Source organism: Trachypithecus francoisi, unplaced genomic scaffold (genome assembly GCF_009764315.1).
Source record: "Trachypithecus francoisi isolate TF-2019V2 unplaced genomic scaffold, Tfra_2.0 Lachesis_group15, whole genome shotgun sequence".
NCBI classification, from domain to species: Eukaryota; Metazoa; Chordata; class Mammalia; order Primates; family Cercopithecidae; genus Trachypithecus; species Trachypithecus francoisi.
Genome location: NW_022681460.1, coordinates 37,183,038 through 37,203,177, shown reverse-complemented (window position 1 = coordinate 37,203,177; position 20,140 = coordinate 37,183,038). Strand labels below are relative to the sequence as shown.

Genomic DNA, 20,140 nt, shown 5'->3' with positions numbered 1-20,140 from the left:
CCCTTTACAACTGGTGAAGGATTTAATAATTTATTTAAAATTTAGGAATATAAGGAATGTTAATAAGAATCCTACAATACATATTCATCAGACTAAACTGCTTATGGTTAGGTGCCAGTAAGCAGATTTGTTTATGTGGCAGGAATTTGTTGTTGTAAACTATGTGCTAGAGAAAGAAGAGGTCACAAATGTACAATTAATATTTTTTTCCAGTTTAGGCCATAGGTTTTCTTGCTTGAATCCTTGAACGATTCAAGGATTCAGCAATTTGGCTGTGGTTTGGATTCTTAATTTCCTGCCAAACTTCTTGTTGTTCAGAACAGGCAAAAATACATCTATTTTGACTGTAATTATGCCAAGCATCTTTAACAGCCTATACACAAGACATAAAGAAAAAGTGAAAGGAAGATGCTTACTTAATTCAGCTGAAGACTTAATTAGGAACTCAATTCTATCATTTAATATTGTATTTTATTCTCATTTTTTTCTAATAGAAAATAATGGCATGCCAATTGTATATGATTATGCATAGCTATTTATGGAACCGGTTCTTGCATCTACACTTAATTATATTTTGTTTGGAGGTTAACATTATATTACAACTGTAGCTTTTATTTCAATCTATTCTTACAGTTTTTCTTTCTCATTAGGACTTAGATTGCTGGTTTGTTGGATCTCTTGTTTATGATTTTTTCTATTTTTGTTTTCTATTTCTAGGCCTATTCTCTAGTGCATTATTCTCGATGACTTTAAAGTCATTTAGAGGTAGAAGAAAAGAAATAATTCATTTTTGCTATATGCTGAAGTCTTGATAAACAATGTATTCATATGCTAAATAAAAACATCCTGTATATTTTGTGATTCCTAATGAATACATATGATTTTTGTTTAGCTCATCTTCTGTTTTACCCTGGTATCTACCTATCCTGCTACAGGATCATAATTCCTAAAGCCTACCCGTCTCAAGTCACACAAATATGCATTGAAATAATCATGGATATTCACCATAAACATGGAATTGTTCACTATGTTTCATGGCTTCATGTTGCTTCCTAATCTGCAACATAATTTAGAATCATTCCTTTATTTACAAATATCATAGAACTAATGCATTTTATGTAACCAATAATAAGTCTCAAGAAAGATGAGACTAGATTCATGTTTCCATTAACACCCCTACTTGACAGCGGCATGATTTCTGTAATGTCTAACACTATACCTGACCTAATCATTTTCATTATTTAGTGATCCCTTGCTAAGAATTTTACAAAGTTACTCTAAATTATATTGGATGAGTCTATTTAAATGAATAAATCACATAGTTACTTTATTGTTATTTTATGTTACCTAGGAATGAAGTCAATATTATACTTTATAAATTGAAAGCATGTCTTGCTAACATGTTACTATATGCCAACCAACAAATAGATTCTTATTTTTATTCATGGAATTCTATAACCAATAACTGGCTGGTAAAGAATGTGTCGAAATCAATCAAGTTGTAGATACACACTCAATGGATGGAAAAGGAGAGGCACTAAGTCTGCTCATAAAATTGCACTTTACACCTAACAATAGAAGCTATTTTTTCATTAGAGTTCCAAATATCTCAGTGTTTGGGGAAGTCTCCAGGTAATATATGCAGTGAAGAACATTACTAGGCACTGGGAAACAATAGGCTTCCGTCAATCAACATATATTTGAATATGAACAGCTTTTAGGGAAGCTTTGGGTATTTTTTCTTTCACTGACATTGATGTTAATTAAGTATCATAATTTAATGAACCACTAAGAAGATTGACATTTGTACAATTAATCTTCACCTGGCACATAAACCTGATCCTCTGAATCAGAATTTCAGACAACGGTACTGCCACTGTGCACATACAATTCTGACACCGACTTGGCTTCTAAGTCTCCATTATATTCCTAAGCATGGCAGCATAAAATAAATGAAGCTAGACAAGGCTTCAGACACAGTTCTTGCTTTACTCACTTGAGATAAGTATATAGAATGAGTAGGGACACCATCAACTCTGCTAAGGTTTACTAAAGGTCCAGGGCAGCCATGGTGGGATAACAAAATAATAATTTATAAAGTGTCTTCCATTAAATTTGCATATGTTTTTACATGCATTCTCATTTATTCTAGATTCCGGTTGAGGTATTTGCTTTTATCTGCTCAAATTTACCAAGTAATTATCCCACTGGAGGACTCATTACTTCTGAATTTTTATTCCGCCTTTGTTTTGGGGGGCAAAATGCTCAGCTTTCTTAAAATAGTAACTGGCCAGATAATAGAATCACAATGAATGGCTTACTCCAGTGTTTTTCAGCTTCTAGGGTGATGCACTGATGGGTTTTTTATAACAATTTGTTGAAGTGTAACTAGCATTTGTTTACTTATGGAATAGAATGGAGTAGACTAAAGTAGACCAGAATAGAATAGAACAGAATAGAGTGAATTGCACGTAGTAAAGCTAAGTGTTTTTCAGTTATATATATGTGTGTGTGAGATTAGGTCACTTTATAATGCAAAGACAAATGGATTTTGCGATATAATTAAGGTTTCCATTGAGTTGTATTTGTGTTAGTCAAAAGAAAGATTATCCTAGGTGGGTCTGACATAATGACATTAGCCCTCTAAAAAAGGATCTAGAGGTAAAAGAGAAGAAGCAGTAGTAGATTTGCTTTCCTTGGCCTTTGAATATCAAATTGCCATGTTGTGGAGAGGGTCATGTGGCAGGGAATAGTGGATGAGTTCTAGAAATCAAGACCTTCTATCCTACTACTACAAGGAAATGAATTGTGGCAACAACCAAGGAGCTGAAAGGGGACTTTTAACTTCAGATAAGATTGCAGTCTCGCAGCTGACACATTGATGTCAGCCTCATCAGACACAGATCAGAGGAGCCAGTTAAGGTGTAGTCAAACTTCAGGGAAAAACAAAAACAAAAACAAAAACAAAAAAAACCTGAGGTAATACATGAGTACTAAGTCATTACATTTATGAAAATGTGCTATACAGCAATAGAAAACAAATATAGTTGTCTATCTAGATTCTAGGAGTATGGCATCCTTTTTTCTTTGTCACAAAGCCCTAATTGATCACTACTGGGAGAGACAACATTTGTTCTTAACTATACAATTGAGTTTCTGTAGCCAGATCTATCATTAGCACAGTTCTCTTCAAACTAGTGAATGTCAAATGAGTGTCTTTCCCCTCCTGGCTTTTCATTATATGCCCTAATCCTTCTGAAAAGCACAGGGAAAAATACACATGGGTAAGAAAGAGCTTTTGGAATATAATCCTCACATATTTGTAAAGTAGATAATATTAACCTGCTTTGCAGTGAGAAAGCTAGAATTCAGAGGGATTCAGGGAATTTTTTTTTTTTTTGAACATTCAGTTACTATAGCTAAGTCTTATTTTCTCATGCAATTTCTCTCTCTCTCTCTTTTTTTTTTTTTTTTTTTTTGACAGTGTTTTACTCTGTCAACAGCCCAAGCTGGATTGCAGTTGCTTGATCTCGATTCACTGCAACCTCCGCCTTTCGGGTTCAAGCAATTCTCAGCCTCAGCCTCCCAAGTAACTGGGAATACAAGCATGCACCATCATGCCCGGCTAATTTTTGTATTTTTAGTAGAGACGGCATTTCACCATGTTGGCCAGGCTGGTCTCAAACTCCTGACCTCGTGATCCGCCTGCCTCAGCCTCCCCAAGTGCTGGGATTAAAGGCGTGAGCCACCGCACTCAGTTCAATTTCTCAAAGCAATAAGAAATTTAATTTGTTCACTGTAAAGCAGAGTTCCAAGTAAGATTAGTTGTGTGATTTTAGCAAAGTTACCTAACCTAGCTGAACCTCTGTCTTCACATTTCCATATTTGGCATGCATGTGCGTGCATGTGTGTGTGTGTGCGCGCCTGAGATGGGGGGAGAGAGAGAGAGAGAGACAGAGAGAGAGAGAGAGAGAGAGAGAGAGAGAGAGAGAGAGAGAGAGGAAGGACAGTGGTATTTAGCCACAGTTTAGAATTGGAAATTAATGAGATGACTACTGAATACATATTTTTAAATTACTTTAATCACTGTCCAAATTCTGTAAGCTCTCTTTATTATGTAACAAAACAGTTTATAATTTAATTTCAAAGTTAAAATGGACTAATCCCCCAGCAATTCAGTAAAACCTTTGCAATGAAATTTTTCTCTAATTGAAAATTTAGGATGATTTAAATAGAATGAGATCTGAAATTAAAGAGGGAAAAAAGAATAAGCTATGCATACTAATAGAGAAAAGAAGATATCTAGAAGAAATTTAATATATTTAAAAACATATTTTATTTTAATAATATATTATTTACTATAAATTATCCTTAGGTAGGTTAAAAGATCTATACATAGTAAATTTTTATTAAATATTGTCATAAATATTTGTGTATGTATTTCTTACCTTGCATTAAGAGTAACTCTTTATGTTATTTGAATTTGTCTAATTGAATTTCCTTCCTATAATTTATTTGTCACTTTAATGAGGTTTTTTGTTCAAAGCTTAAAAGTTGTAAATCAAAATTATCCAAATGTGTTAAAACATCAGAATGTCTAAGAAATTTTTGTAAAAATAAAATCTAATTTCTAAATGATTTTTACCACTTCCCCCAAAAAGAATCAGTTCTCATGGCTTAAAATTGTATACGAAAAGCATCATTTGACAAACAGTGTTTAAAACTGGAAACAATCCATGATTATGGATCTCAGTAGAAGTTAATTGTGCACTCACAGCACACATCAGAACTAGATAGAAGCTAACCCTTTCATTAGTAGAATAGAATAAGAAGATGTCTGCTTTTGCAAATCCAAATTAATGACATTCTGGTGTCTCTGTATATGTACATTTATGGTTTGCATGTCTTCACTTATCAGGGATCATGGTGACAATGACTAATATTCCCTTTTACATTTATCAGAGCTTTTTTTGCCAAAATTTATTATAGTACCTGATATATGGGAAACGATTTCTCTTCAGATTTATAGAACCTGTTTTTAAACACTGAATGGCAGGGGTTTTGCTGATTTTTTAATATAATTTGTTATACCTAATATTGATATTTACATTTAATTATCACAGCATCTACTTCCAAGGGTTCTTCCAAATTCTTCTACCTTATTTTGGATATGAAGAAAGAAAATATTTTTGTACAGCTGTGCAAGGTGTTTTGGTTTTAAACTAAGTGTTATTATCAGAGTCAAAAAGTTAAAATTTTATAAAGTTTATAAAGAAAGGAAGTTACAGTATGCTAAGATTAATATATAATTGAAGAAAGAAATTTCTTTATAAATTTAGTGTAGCCAAAGTTTGGAATATTTCTGAAGTTTACAAAGTGCACATTAATGTCCTGGGCCTTCACATTCACTTACCATTCACTCATTCAATGACTTACCGAGAGCAACTTCCAGGCCTGCAAGCTTTACTCATCGTAAGTTCCCTACACAAGTGTAATATTTTGAAAATCTTTAATACTGTTTTCTTACTATAACTTTTTAACGTCTGTAGGTAATTGCACATAATTGTACACAATTTCTTACCATTGTGTTCAATTGGCCACAAAATTCAGTAGAGTAACATGCTGTACAGTTTTATAGCCTAGGAACAATAGGCTACACTGTAGAGCCTGGGTGTGTATTAGGCTGTACCATCTAGTTTGTGTAAGTACATGCTATGATGTTCCGCAATGACTAAATCATATAATGACATATTTCTCAGAACATATTCCTGTCATTAAATGACATATACTTATTTTACTTCTTGTCTGGCAATTTTGGCTATTCTTTTCAAAGTGAAATCTCTGAGTTATAATTACTGAATAACCAGGTGATAACACACTGTTTTTCCAGATAAAGAGCAGTTTGGTAGAAGAGTATATTAATTAACATTTGCCACAAAACCTCGATAACTTTTACAGCAACAATCCTCAAATGTTTTGATCATAGAACCACTTTTTTTCCTTAAAAACTAGATCCCAAAGAGCTTTTATTTCTGTAGGAGATATATATATATCTCCTACAAAATAAATAAATAAATATACATGTGTGTATATATATGTATATATTCCTTATTAGAAAACATTGAATTCAGTTTTAAAATATTCTTATAAATAACATAAATTCATTTCATGTTAAAATCGATATAATGTGTTTTATTAAAATAACTATATTGTTTAGAAAATGATAAGAGTAGCATAATTTTTCAGTTTTGTAAACGTCTGCATTGCCTCACTTATTAGATAGCTAGATTTTCATACCTGCTTCTACATTCGGTCTGTTGCAATATGTTATTTGGTTGAACTATATGAAGAAAATCTGCCCTCACACAGACATGGATTAGGACAGAGGAGGAACTTACAGACCCCCGAAGGGTCTCAGAGACATCTAATTCTATTCCTTTCATTGCGTTCATTTTTACTTTTCTTTTTTAACCACTTTACAGTGATTACCCTTGGTCTTTCTTTTCTTTTTTCCTTTAATGCCCTACATATTTTATTTATTTTCCTTTCCTTTCATATTGTTCTTTACCTTATTATCTTTTAAATTACTCCTTTCCTTGCTGACCTCTAGCTCCCTTCTCCACTTTTCCTTCCTCCCCTTGAAACTCTCTCTACCCTGTTCTCTTCAAGTGATATACAAAACCGAAGTCTCTTTCTGAAAATGGAATTATCTTGGGAGATATTGGAAAGATAAGGTATTTTTTGTATCTCCTTAATTTTTTTTTCTGTAAAGAGCACTATCCAGTAATACAGGCCAAACCAAAACCAAACCAAAACAAAACAAAACAAAAAGGTGGTGAAGGGGGTCATGTTTCATTATCCACTTTCCGTTAAACTGGGGCTGGATGCAGAAAAGAAGAGTTGAAAGAAAAGAGATTTAGAATGTATTCTGAAAGGAGATGTAAATCGAAACATCACATCTCATGACTCTTCTTCCAAAATACATCCTAAATCTTTTTTTTCAATCAACTCCTCTTTTCTACATCTAATGCCAGTTTAATCAATGATATCCCCTTTTCTGTGGTATTACAACAGTCTACTAATTGGTTGTCCTACTCTCCACTTGCCCAGTCACACTACCACCACCACAATTAATTCTCCATTCAATGGCCAATGTGATTGTCATAGACGCTCTTGCTGATCCACTTTGATGTCCTTTTCCACTCATTGTTCAGCTGTTGTGTCAGCTGATAATAACTCACAGCTGACCGTGGTCTTCTCTGGAGTGTTGACTTACAGCAAATGCGAGTTCCAATGAAACTTTTCAATAAATTCCAACCTCTTCATTATTACCTACAAAATACTGCTTTAACAGGTTCCTGCCCACCAGCTCACTTTGTTTCCTATTGGCAAGCTAGGAAAGGTCCTTACCTGGGAAAGTTGCTCTTCAGTCCAGAATGCTCTTCCCTGAATATTTGTAGAGTTAATTGGCAATGTTCAGATTTCAACTCCAATATTAACTTCTAGTAGTGGGGATTTTTCACCACTCTGCCCAAATGTACCTTCTGTCTTCCCTTTGTCAGTAATTCTGTTAAGTTACTACAGGTGTTTTATATTTTTCAGATAATTAATTACCATAAAAATTATCTTATATATGTATTTGTTAATTTTTATTACATCTCCTTACCCGTATTAGACTTTATATTAGTACAAATAAACTTTTATCAGCTTAATCTTTTGAGATTTTATTTTTTACATCTGCAGGCATGTATTATCTAGACTAAAAATAGAACATCAATAGTATGTATCCTTTTCTTCATAAAGTTCATAATCTAGTAAAAGAGAAAGTAAAGATATACAACTGTATTAGCTGTCTTTTGCTGTCAAAGCAAATTACTCCAAACTCAATAAAATAAAACAGTAAACATTTATTATCTCACAGTGTCTGAGGGTCAAGAATCTAGGTGTCTTATCTGGGTGGTTCTGTCTTGGGATCACTCACAAAGTTTCAGCCACATATTGACTGGAGCGATAGTTATCTCAAGGTTCAATGGGGAGGAGTGAATATGAATATCATTCATTTCCAAGATAACTGATATTGGTGGGTTTCAGTTCCTCACGATGTGGGCCTTTCCAAAGGTTGCCTGAGTAGCCACAATATTGGTTTCCCTAGAATGAGTAATTCAGGGGAGAGAGGAAGAAAAAGAGAGTGAGAAGAGCAAGAAAGAAATAAAATTCTGGAAGGAAACCACAGATTTTTATAACATAATCTTGCAAGTGAAATCTTATTACTTCTGCCATATGCTATTCACTAGAAAATAATAACTAAGTCTAGTCCTCACTCAAAAGGAAATGAATTAAGCTGTGTATTTTGCAATGAGGAGTATCAAATAATTTAGAGATATGTCTTTTAAATGACTACAATAAGTTAGCAAGGTTATATATGAAAAAATCCAATAATATAGGCAACGCATTCTAAGAATTTATAAATATATAAGAACAAGTTAAATTAAAGTGATAAGTAAAGGTTTAAATGAAAAAAAATGGTTACTGATGCCTTTTGATAAATGAATATTTGATAAAAATCATTTTAGAGAGAAGAAAAAAGAAACTGTAGAATTTGATTGAGGAATAGAAAATAGTTTGACCAAGGCAAAATTTTATGTGAGAGAGGAGTATTTGGATTGGTGATCTGTTGCTGAAGGAAGAAAGCCACCTATTCCTGTTCTTCTATGATTTACAGATGGCCAGAAAATAATAAAAGAAAATAAAAAAAATCTTTACAAATGCTTATGGCTTAATCAGCATGGCCCTGCTCTTAGAGAAAGTGAAGCAGCAGCTGCGTAAGATGTGATTCAGGATTCCATCCAGTTGCCAGCTTCCCAGCATCCTTACAACTTGCATAGTGCTAGACGTACATGTATCCTTCCCTCCAGCAAGAAAACGTGTCAATTTTTCAATAGGAGCTTGCACTCCATCTGAGATTGCACCCTATAAAATTTCAATGAATAACTCATTTTATTGACTAATACATCTCAGAAGCATGATAAATACTTTTATGGCCCCTTTTATTGTGCAAGTGCTTTATCAATGTGCATATTCGGATTTGCTTTTTCAACTGAGAGTATGCTAATACATAAAATCAGGCAAATATGTCACTCAGATAGACAGCTAAATCCTGGGGTGGGGTAAAAGTAAAGTAAAGAAACTAGCTAATAATTTTCCAACTGATCGATTAAGTCAAAAGCTCAAACTATCCACCAGATTACAGCTTTGTTTAAACCCTATTAATTACAAACTTGGAGGACAAAAGAAGACTGACCACAAAAGCTTAGAATTCTCGAAGTGGGCTTAAATTCTTTCATTTATCTTGGGAGGGAGCAAAGATATTATTTTTATCAAAGTTTATACAGGAGTAACCCTAATGGTGAAGTTAAACTCTTGAGACGTTTTATAGTACATAAATCTCCAATATGTGACATGTTTTCTGATGTCTCACCAAAGGCAAACATATTATAAGATGCAACTGACACACTACTTCCAAACAGAAGCCAGGGAACTGCCAACACTTGTAATGGCCAAACATAAAAACAATTAGGTCATCATATCAGATTGTTTACCTGTTTCTGTAATACAATTGGAAAATATGTTTTGACAGTTTCAAAAACAATATAATTTTTTGAGAATTGAGGATGGCATAACCTTTTTATGATTTTATAAATGTTATAAAATATAGGATCTATCTAGAGGGTAATTTCACCTTGATTTTCAATTAACTTAACCAAACAAGGTAAATGCCATTAGTCACAATAACTTTTACAACCTCAGTCATTATCTATCAAACTACTTTGTGGACCATTTCTGTTTTTATAGTTGGAATAAATAAACATGGCATAAAACACATCAAGTCTTTTTATCCTGCAGTAGCTAAACTTGTCTATCTTCTATGCACATTTCAAGCTATGAAGAGTTTTTTTGTATATTCTACATCCTTTAAAAAAATGGTGGGCAAATGTTTAACACAGTAAACTATACAGTGTGGAAGTGGAGAAAATGTGTGCTTATATTTAATAAAAAATAAGGGCAGTGTTCACTTAGAAAATATATGGTTTTAGACTCCGTCTCAAAAAAAAAAATATATATATATATACACACACACTTTTAGTATTAATCAAGAATGTGCTGTGTCACACTATCAATTTCTTTCTTTTTTATTTTTATTTTTTAGACAAAGTTTCACTCTTGTCACATAGGCTGGAGTGCAATGGCATGATCTCCACTCACTGCAACCTCTGCCTCCTGGGTTCAAGTGATTCTCCTACCTCACCCTACCAAGTAGTTGGGATTACAGGTATGTGCCACCACACCCAGCTATTTTTTTTTTTTTTTTTCAGTAGAGACGGGGTTTGGCCAAGTTGGCGAGGCTGGTCTCGAACCCCTGACCTCACGTGATTGCCTGCTTCAGCCTCCCAAAGTGCTAGAATTACAGGCGTGAGACACCACAACCAGCCCACACTATCAATTTCTTTTTCTTTTTGTTTCTTTAAGACAGAGTTTCACTCTGTCACCCATGCTGGAGTGCAATGGCATGATCTCGGCTCACTGCAACCTCTGCCTCCCAGGTTCCAGCAACTCTCCTGCCTCAGCCTCCCAGGTAGCTGGGATTACAGGGGCCCACCACAACACCCAGCTAATTTTTGTAGTTTTTAGTAGAGACGGGGTTTCACCATGTTGGACAGGCTGGTCTCAAGCTCCTAACCGCAGGTAATCCTCCCGCCTCAGCCTACCAAAGTGCTGGGATTACAGGCGTGAGTCACCCCACCTGACCCACACTATCAATTTCTAATGCTAATTGGGCACAGTTTCTAAAGGTTACCTATCAATCTTTAATAAGAAGTATGCACATTGTACATTCTAAGGAGACGGTATTTTCTCACACTTGTAAGATAAATTACTGTTAGTTTTATTTGTGTTCCTTGTCCTCACTCACTCACACGTTTGAGCCAGTAGCTCTCATCTTAACTTCCAGGAAAGAATAATTAACCCAATGCTTTAACGCCATCACAGGGGTCTCAATGTTCTGTATTTCTCCTCCCAGTCTCACCCTGTGTTTTCTCTCCCTCATGTTTTGTTTTCCTTCTTTAACAAATTACTCATCATTTTTAATAGCACTGCTTCTGAAATCAATCAACTCTACTTAAGTGGTTCAAACAATTGGATGCAAAAGTACAGTTTAAAATTTCACAGGTTTTATTTTAAAGAGGAAAAGCAATCTTCCTCAGGAAGAACAATATCCAATCAGGAGTGTGGAAAGGTTCATAAGACAGTCAGTGGTGGAAGGCTTAAAATATAGTTCCCTAAACATCTTTCATATAGACTAGCTCTTCTTTCCTCAAAATTGCTCATTTCTCAAATACTCCATCTTTCTCGTAATTCCTTTAAAATGTAGTGTGTGTGTATATATAGTGTGTATATATATGTATATGTATATAGTGTGTGTATATATATGTGTAGTGTGTGTATATGTACACACACTACACATATATATAGTGTCAGTATCTGAAATGAAGAAATTACGTTGTAATATCTTACCTTTAATTTTCTATTATTGTTTCGACACATAGAGTATATATCTTATCTCATTTAGAAATACACACAACCCTATGAAAGATCTTCAGTAGCCCTATCTTATTCCTGAGGAAGGTATAGTTACAGACATTTTTTAAGCGATCTCAAGAGTTTTAGGCATTCAGCCCCACTATGGAACTCAGCCCCCTGTCTCTTTATCTTAAGTTCAGCATTCCTAAGATGATACCTGCTGGAATCCAAGTGTTTCTTCATAATCTGAAAAGCAAATTTTTTCTGCTCATCTTAAATATTTTTTTTTGTGACTGGTGTTATGGACTGATTTCAGTCTCCCCAAGACTCGACTCATATGTTGAAGTCCTAATGCACAATGTGATGGTATTTGGAGATGGAAACAATGGGAGGTAATTAGGGCTACATGTGGTTATGAGGGGCCCTCATGATGTAGTCATTGGTGTTATAAGAAGAAGAAAAGCGAAAATTGCTCTGTCTCCGTCATGTTATGACACAGGATGAAGATGAAGATGGCTGTCTACAAGCCAGAAAGAAGACTTCTACTAGAAATTGCATTTAGTGGCACCTTAAATTTAGACTTTCCAGTTTCCAAATTTGAGAAATAAATGTCTGCTCTAAAGTCATCAAGTCTATGATTTTTTAAATAGCAGCCCAAGCTAATGCAAATAGTTATACAATTCTCATGTTCATAAATTCATTAACTTAAAAATATGATCTTTTTGGGCCCTCTATTTTTCTATTGCTTAAATTTTTAAACAATTATATTAGACTAATTAATACTAATGATATTTATCCATCTCTCACTTTGATTCCCTTTTATTGATGGGATATTCACTTTTACTTGTCTTAGTGGCTTCTCAGAAGGGCTTCATAATGACTGATTTAATCAGAATGTTTGCAGAAGCAAGTAAATTATGTTGCATCACTAGGTAGTCAGTTTAAATGAAAATCATAGATACAGAAGGATCAAAAAAATTAGTTAATATACTAATTTAGTTAGGAAAGTTATTCCAATTCTAGAAACTTCAGTAGAAGTCACCATCCAGAAAACTCACTATCCTTTGCAGGAATTCAAATAAATGGTGTTTTAGTTAAAAAGCAAAGGAAGGTTCAGAACTTTAGATAAGTTTCAAATAAAAACTAAATACATCATGTTATATTCTAATTTATCACTATCATTATTAATATTCAATCACTGTCTTATAATCTTTTTGAAGTATTATCTCTTTTTAAGGCAAACATGCTCATATTCATAAAACAATGGACACCTGTCACAGGTTGGGTTCCTGAAGCAAACACTGAGGTGATATTTGGGATTCATGATAGGATTAAACATATCAGATGAAATGTTTAGAATATTTTAATGCTAAAATATTCAAAGGATCACTTAAACTGAATAAAGCCATTGGAAAATACAAAATATTTGTTTTTCCTTCTTTCTTTTTAATAGACTGAAATCTTTAATCTGAAACTCTTCTTTGAGAGGAGATTAATTAGTAAAATTCTAGTCCCCTCTCTTTGTTCATTCTGTCCATGGGAGGTAGAGTGATTTAAGAAATTTATAAATTTGGGAAAGAAAACTGGACATACCTGGCTTCACTCTGGCCTTCCTCTTTCTCCGGGAAGCTGACCAAAGAGAATATAAGTTCTGCCCTGCTCTTCCCGGGCAGCCTTCTATATGCTTCTGTTTGTGGACAAAGGGTAAACACCAGTGTAATTTTAGTGCTTGCTGCATATAAAAGCATAAAAGCCACATACTAAACTGGCCTCTGTTCAAAATAAAAGAGATATTTGATATTCACCTTTGGTCTTGGTGTAATTTTTCACTATTTCAGTATCTAAACATGAAAGTGGGTGTTCTGAGAGTTTTCCTCAGGAACTCCCAATAGCTATAAAAAATACACAAAACAAAAATCTTAATTTGTCTCATAACAGTGAGTTCACATTACTTTTCATATGAGTAAAAGAGAAAGGAAAATTAACAAGTAAATTAGAAGAGAATAATTCTGCTTTCACTTCAAGGTAATCAAAATTCTTATAAACAGTATCACTATCTGATAGTAATACAACACAATAAATAATGCAAAAAACTGAAATTTTTATCTACTATGCCAAATAGGAGTCCTCTGTCTTCTTTTTGTTTGTTTAAGAAAGTATTTTAAAAAGTTAAATTGACCAAATGGGCTACTTACTCTGGCATTGTATAATCAGAGTCAGAAATGTTGAATAAACAAATCAATAAAATGGAGCTGTATATTAAAAACAACAAGCAGGGTTTGTCCTAAATGTTTGCCCCATAGCTAGGTTTACTTTGAGCCAGCATATAAAAGATTTTGTGATTAGGCCCCAAAGCACAAAAATACCAATTAATTATGATGATTAGATATGTCTTCATTAGTAGTCTATAAATAAATCATGCAAAGCATTATGCAGTCAGCTATCCTGGAAAAATATTCTTCTAAAGGGCTGTGAAAACAGCTTAATTAATTATAAATGCTTTGAAACTTACCACATTATATTTTCAAATGTTAAAGCATACATACATACACATGTTATGTATGTTTGGAGGCATTTGTCAACCTGTTTCAGTGTTTCTTAATGCTACCGAGTACTAAAATGCTTCCCAGAATCAAGATTAAAGTGTGTTAAAAATCTGTATTTATTGTTAAAAGTAAAAATGTTATTTAGAACACTTATATTTCCAATTCCTCTCATGTTTTCAGATGACAGAGTGTTTTTCTTTGATATTTAACTTCTATGCTTCCAGAAATGCGCTGTAAATGTTCTCTTCTCTTCCCATCACATTCCCTCCGTGCCCTCAGAATATTTTCCTCATTTATTCAGAAAGATTTCTTCCTGAAAATATTCCATTATTAAAAATATTTCATTTATGCTTATAATTAACCCATTTTTTGAAGCTGTATTCCATTCACTCCTTCAGATCTTCTGCCCTCCGCCTCTCCCCAGCAGACCCACAGGACCATGATCTCTATGAACGGCATTAAGTGTTTCCCTTGCCCTGCAGTTTCTAGTTGAGCTTGGCTAATGGATATCCCTGGCAGGAGATCAGAGGTAGGTAGGAAAATTTATTTTCCTTGCTCTTTTTCTGCAGGTTGATTGTATACCTCTGCCAAAGGTCACAGTTCTTGACGGGTGATTCTTGCTACACAAATCGCTCTATGGGTTTTAGTCCTTTCAGATATAAGGGTGATAACAGGTCTCTCCACTACAACTGGCCCTGGGGTATTGAAATCTCTTTTGATTTATCTATACCCTGCTCTAGCTTTTGTAGATCATCATTTTATTAATTTCATCTCAAAGTATCTCAAATTATCCAATTTGAGTACATAACCTGTTCTATGCAATACCCTGACATGATTATTTTTGTAAATAAGCAATTCAAAAATAGAGTAAAACATGAACATTCTCATTACATCTTTTGATTTTGAATACTGAAAATACAATTCAAATTGGCCTAAGCACTTGGAATTTTCTAGTTTTCTGAGTCAATATATCACATGCAGAAGGATGCACTTTTCATGGTTACTTATGGTTAAAATGGGCCAGAACAGTTCAGGGTACCATCAAGCATGCTTTTGCATATACTACCCTAGAATGAGTAAGTATCAGTCAGGGTCCATTCATAAGATAAAGTCAGATCAGTTATTTTAACAGAAATTGTTTTATATAAATAAGTGTTAATTAGGTACTAAAGACTTAAAATGGCAAAAAGAAAAATAATTGCATTGTTATGGAAGGAGTTTCTAAAGGCTACAGTTACCCTACTAGGACTGGGTATGCAAACATACAATCTCAGAGGAGGGTCTGTGCAGAGCTGAAACTCAGATCTCGGATAAATCGTGCTGCTTCACCCATGCTTGTGTCTCTTTGCTTGAGGGAAATATCTTATGGGACTAGGACCCCGGCCTCTGAAAAGGAATGCTGGTTGACAGCATCAGGGGCTGCTGTTTTTGCAGGAGCACATTGAGACTGATTCTGCAAATGCTGAAGAACTGCAAAGTCAATTAAACATTCTACAGAGACAAACTGCTGCTACTAGCAGGAAGAGGTGAGATGAGGCTAAGGTGATGCTCAATGACAGGAAGCAAACGGGAAGCCAGCACCAAACAAACAAGATGGAGCAAGTCTCTTTTCCCTCTTCCATCCTTACAGCTCCCTCTAGTGCTTTCTACTAGCCAAGACTAAGAGGAAGACAGCTAGCAAGGCAGACGTGAAGCTTGCAGATTTCTAGTCCAGCTTCACAGAGCAGAGTGTAGAAGGAAGAGTCTGAGCTGAGAGGCAATAACTTAATAACCATGTAAGGTAACAGCCAGAGGTCAACTATACTGATTGATTAGAAACACAGTTGTAGAATTCCTACTTTACCAAACTTTATATGAGGCCAGATTGTTTTAACCACAGGAAAGTTTTAGTCCTTTCAACTTTCTTTCTACTTGGGAAATTAACATGACAAAGAAAACAATTATAACAAAATATGAGAAGTGCCATGACAGAAGCTATAATCTGAAGCTTTTAGCATGGCATTTCAATTACCAATGTAGGGTCCAGGGAGAGCATTTGATTGGAGGTAATGTTGAAGTGGGATTTGAATCCTGAAAAGATTCAATTGACAGGAGCCTACTGAGTAGATACTAGAATTAACTCAAAAGCTTGATAACCATATTTGGGAAAATAGGAAGGTCAAACATCAGAAAATACAGGTAATTTCCACTAGAGGAATTTCCTGGTTACAACACAGGAACCACTCACTGTTGTTCCTGAATACCACTGAACTAGACCTACTGTCACTGGGCACAGCTGCCATGAACACAGCGATGGTCAAGAATTTTTCATAGGCCTTTTTAAAATTTTGTATCACTTCCTGAAAATTCAAAGTGGGCCATCCAGTAGGTTGAACCTAGGCCAGTTGCCCTGCTCTGGGTGCCAGGGGAAACAAAGAAGAATATATGACCTTGTTAGTCTGACCTTAAATTCTGGGTTCCTCCAAGATTTACATAGTAAGGAATTTTTTTTTTTTTTTTTTTTTTTTTGACAGAGTCTTGCTCTATCACCCAGACTGGAGTGGAATTAAGTAGCTGGGACTACAGACACATGCTACCACACCCAGCTAACTTTTGTATTTTTAGTAGAGACAGGGTTTCATCATGTTGGTCAGGATCTTCTCAATCTCCTGACCTCGTGATCCATCCACCTCAGCCTCCCAAAGTATTGGAATTACAGGTGTGAGCCACTGCTCCCAGCCCATAGTATGGATTTTAATCCCAAATAAGGTAAACATGTGTATGATAGGGTCACAATATTCCCACTAGCAATAATCTCTTTGGCAACCTAGAATTCATATAAAATCTTTTGCCCATTCTAATCAAAAAAACTTCCTGTCTTATACCATGAAACTTCCTCTCATAGCAAAAATCCAGTTTACCAGTGTCCCAAAAGGAGACAATTTTAACCCTCTTCAGTTACAGCATATAGCTCCAACACTAGAATCCTTGGATAATCTCCATATTGAACCGAGATCTCCTAGATCCAGTCGTGATCTTGCCACAGTAGTGACTGAAAGAAAGGAAAAGTAGATTTATGTAAATCCTTCATTCCTAGGGGTTCTGAACTCTTACTAGTTTTATCTGTATAGTTCAGTCTTTTACAAATAAATATGGTCACATAAAAATTACCCACGGAACCAACTGGAGGCCCACCCTTCCTGATGTACTATGTATCATAAATTATCTTTCCTCTTGACTTTCAATATCAATTACCCTATACAACACACTAACCCATTTTATTGTTTGCTGATTCAGGTCATAAGATTCTGAATTGACCGGTTGGCAATGTTCACTCCATGCAACCATCACTGGATACCCTGGTGTAACATTTCTGCCTTGAACATTATTAGTTTCTAAACCAGTAGTTCCCATTATTTCAGAGATAGGAATAAATATATTGTGAATAACTAATCAGGTTTAATTGGGAGATGTACTAATTTCAATTCTATTGTATACTGATTGTGAAATAAATAGAAATATATACGTTTCAAATGTTTCAAATCATGGATAATATCCTATGACATGATACTTAACTTATTCTTCAAAAAAGTATATAAGACTAAACAAACCTAAGGGCATTATCCCATTTTCCTGCTTTGTTCATAGGAAATTGAGTTCCTTGTTTGGAAGAAATTATGAGAAATACAATGACATTGAATAAAGCATTCAGTTGTGTAAGGTATAACGATGCTGACTTGAGGCATTACATGAATTCTCCATGACAAAAGCGGTAAAACAATCATCAACTGATTCTAAGCAAACAGTTGTCCAAACAATTATCCTATAGTATTATAGGTTTATATTTACTACTTTTGGTAAAATATATTGGTACACAGGTAAAGGGAATCCTGTGTCGTTGTGCTTGAGTAGCTGCTATCTTTTCAACTATGGTCACTTTGTTTTTTAAATTCTCAAGTTTCTATAGAAGGAAGATGACCTACATTGAGAGATTAGGTTAGCTCGTCCATCTAAATATTATGAGCTGTTTGGCTAGAAATGTCCTTTGGATTAACATGTAGCATGAATATTCTTTATAGTCTGAGCCTATTTTAAGAAATTCTTCCATGCTTCTCTTCCCCAATCTCCCCCCACAAAAAAAAAAATCTGCCATTAATCCCCCAGTTCAGTTCCTTTGAGATCCTTTATCTAGTTTCTAGGCAAACTGGCAGCTATTTGCCATAAATACTGGTAAGTTGACATTTAAGGCAATTTGAAACTATTATCAAAGCACAAGAGAAAACTGGACTTCTTGGGGCATTATTTTGCCCATGAGTTTCACAAGTCATCCAGTAGGTTTTAGAGAGAAAATCCTCCCAATGGGCAAAATAGATTAATGTGTTTAATGCTTGTGTCTAAGAATCTCGAAAAGATCTTAGCATTTCCATTTTTCCAGTGCATTCTTCCCCTGGGAAGTCGTGATGGGTGCCTTTAAGAAGAGGTACAAGGAATTTTCACAGCGTATTCTTCAGTGTCAATGGGCTATCAATGGGAGTTAGTGTTCAGGGTGCCAAAATACTCTTTCCCTACCAATTCTCTAATTTTTACATAAGAGATGAGGAAAAGCTCTGAATTCAACTGATAGTCTAATTTTACTATCTCTAATACCACATTTTGTTTTTTGCCAGCTCAGTCCCTGCAGCAACAAAAGATAAGAGATTCTTTTATCTTGATCCTAGAAACTCCCTGGATTTCAGTCAGTGCTGTGAGCCCAGAATTCAAGGATTTTAACTTGTCATTCTGTTTCTTTAAGCTGTCCATTGATGTTCAAAACAGCTGCCCCTTCTCTAAGTCCATAAATTCTTCATGTACACCCCACTATTCTGTGGTGGGGGCAACTCAATTCCCAAAAGCCATCACTGCAATGAGCACCTGATGCCAGGTGACTACAGACAACAATTTGATTAGCTTTTTTCACTATTACTGAATTCCTGCATTGTCATTTAAGCAAGATTTTGACTGGTTTCTGCCCCAGCTATGCCAGATGAACAATTTAATAGTTTCCACATTCCTTGAAAGTATCTGATGCACCCTATCCCCAGGTAACAATTTCTCTCTCAGTTAAAAATCTTGGATGTGAGCAGAAAAAGCAGTTCTAGCTAATAAAAGGAGAATATAAATTTGTTGAAAGAATGTTGGGTAGCTCACAGAATTAGCTGGCATGATGGGGTACCTGCTAAGAAAATGGGCAGAAAACAACAGAAGCTTTGTAGAGGGAACCACAGCCAAGATTATGATGAATAAATACTCTTGTTTGGATGCCCCATAGGTACTACCAGTGCCATCAAGAAGATCTGCTGCTGGATACTACCACTGCTGCATACAGCAGAAAATAATAAATGGTGGATCCAAAAGACACAAATCCAAACACAGATCATTATCATGCATGAGAAAAAATGAAAAACAAACAGGAGAGAAACAGAAGTTCATCTCTTGGTGATATGCAGCAATATAATTGAGGAAATCATTATTTGAGATTTAAATGGGGAGGGGTTTTGAGAGGCATTTGGCTAATGTGCCAATACCCGATACCTTCCATTACAGCCAATAATCAGCTGGATGGCTTTGAAGATATTACTTTTTCTTTACTATAACTGGTTCAATGTTTCTACAATAAAGACAATAATGTCTCTACCAAATGATATACCTTGAGGAAAAATTGGTGTGTGTATATATATCTATATATATATATCACATGGAATAGTGCCCAGCATGTAGTATGTACTTTATATGTGTTAGTTAACTATTTGTGGTACTATTGAAGTAATAGCAACATTAAAGTCACCTCAATTTTGAAAAAAAAAAATTAAAAAGGTATGAGTACAAAGAGAAGGAAGCATTTGTGCAATTGTTACTGTAATCAATTTTTAAACTGTCACTGTAACAACTTGGTCAATTAAGTATCTCCTACTTTTTGTCTTATCCTAAACAAATTAAGCAGTAATCATTACAAAATTGTTTTTCTCAAAGCTGAAGCACTTGTCTTCAGATTAAAGTTT

General features: G+C 34.7%; 1 long non-coding RNA gene across 1 annotated transcript in view; it reads right to left on the bottom strand.

Annotated features, from left to right (window-relative positions):
* Positions 1–19,009, bottom strand: part of LOC117098013 — a 28,441-nt gene extending 9,432 nt beyond the window's left edge. The window contains exons 1-3 of the long non-coding RNA XR_004443139.1: positions 17,024–19,009; positions 13,171–13,264; positions 1,006–1,057 (exon numbers count right to left, since the gene is read on the bottom strand). This is a non-coding gene — a long non-coding RNA (uncharacterized LOC117098013). The remainder of the gene's footprint in view (positions 1–1,005; positions 1,058–13,170; positions 13,265–17,023) is intronic.
* Positions 19,010–20,140: the final 1,131 nt, after the last annotated feature.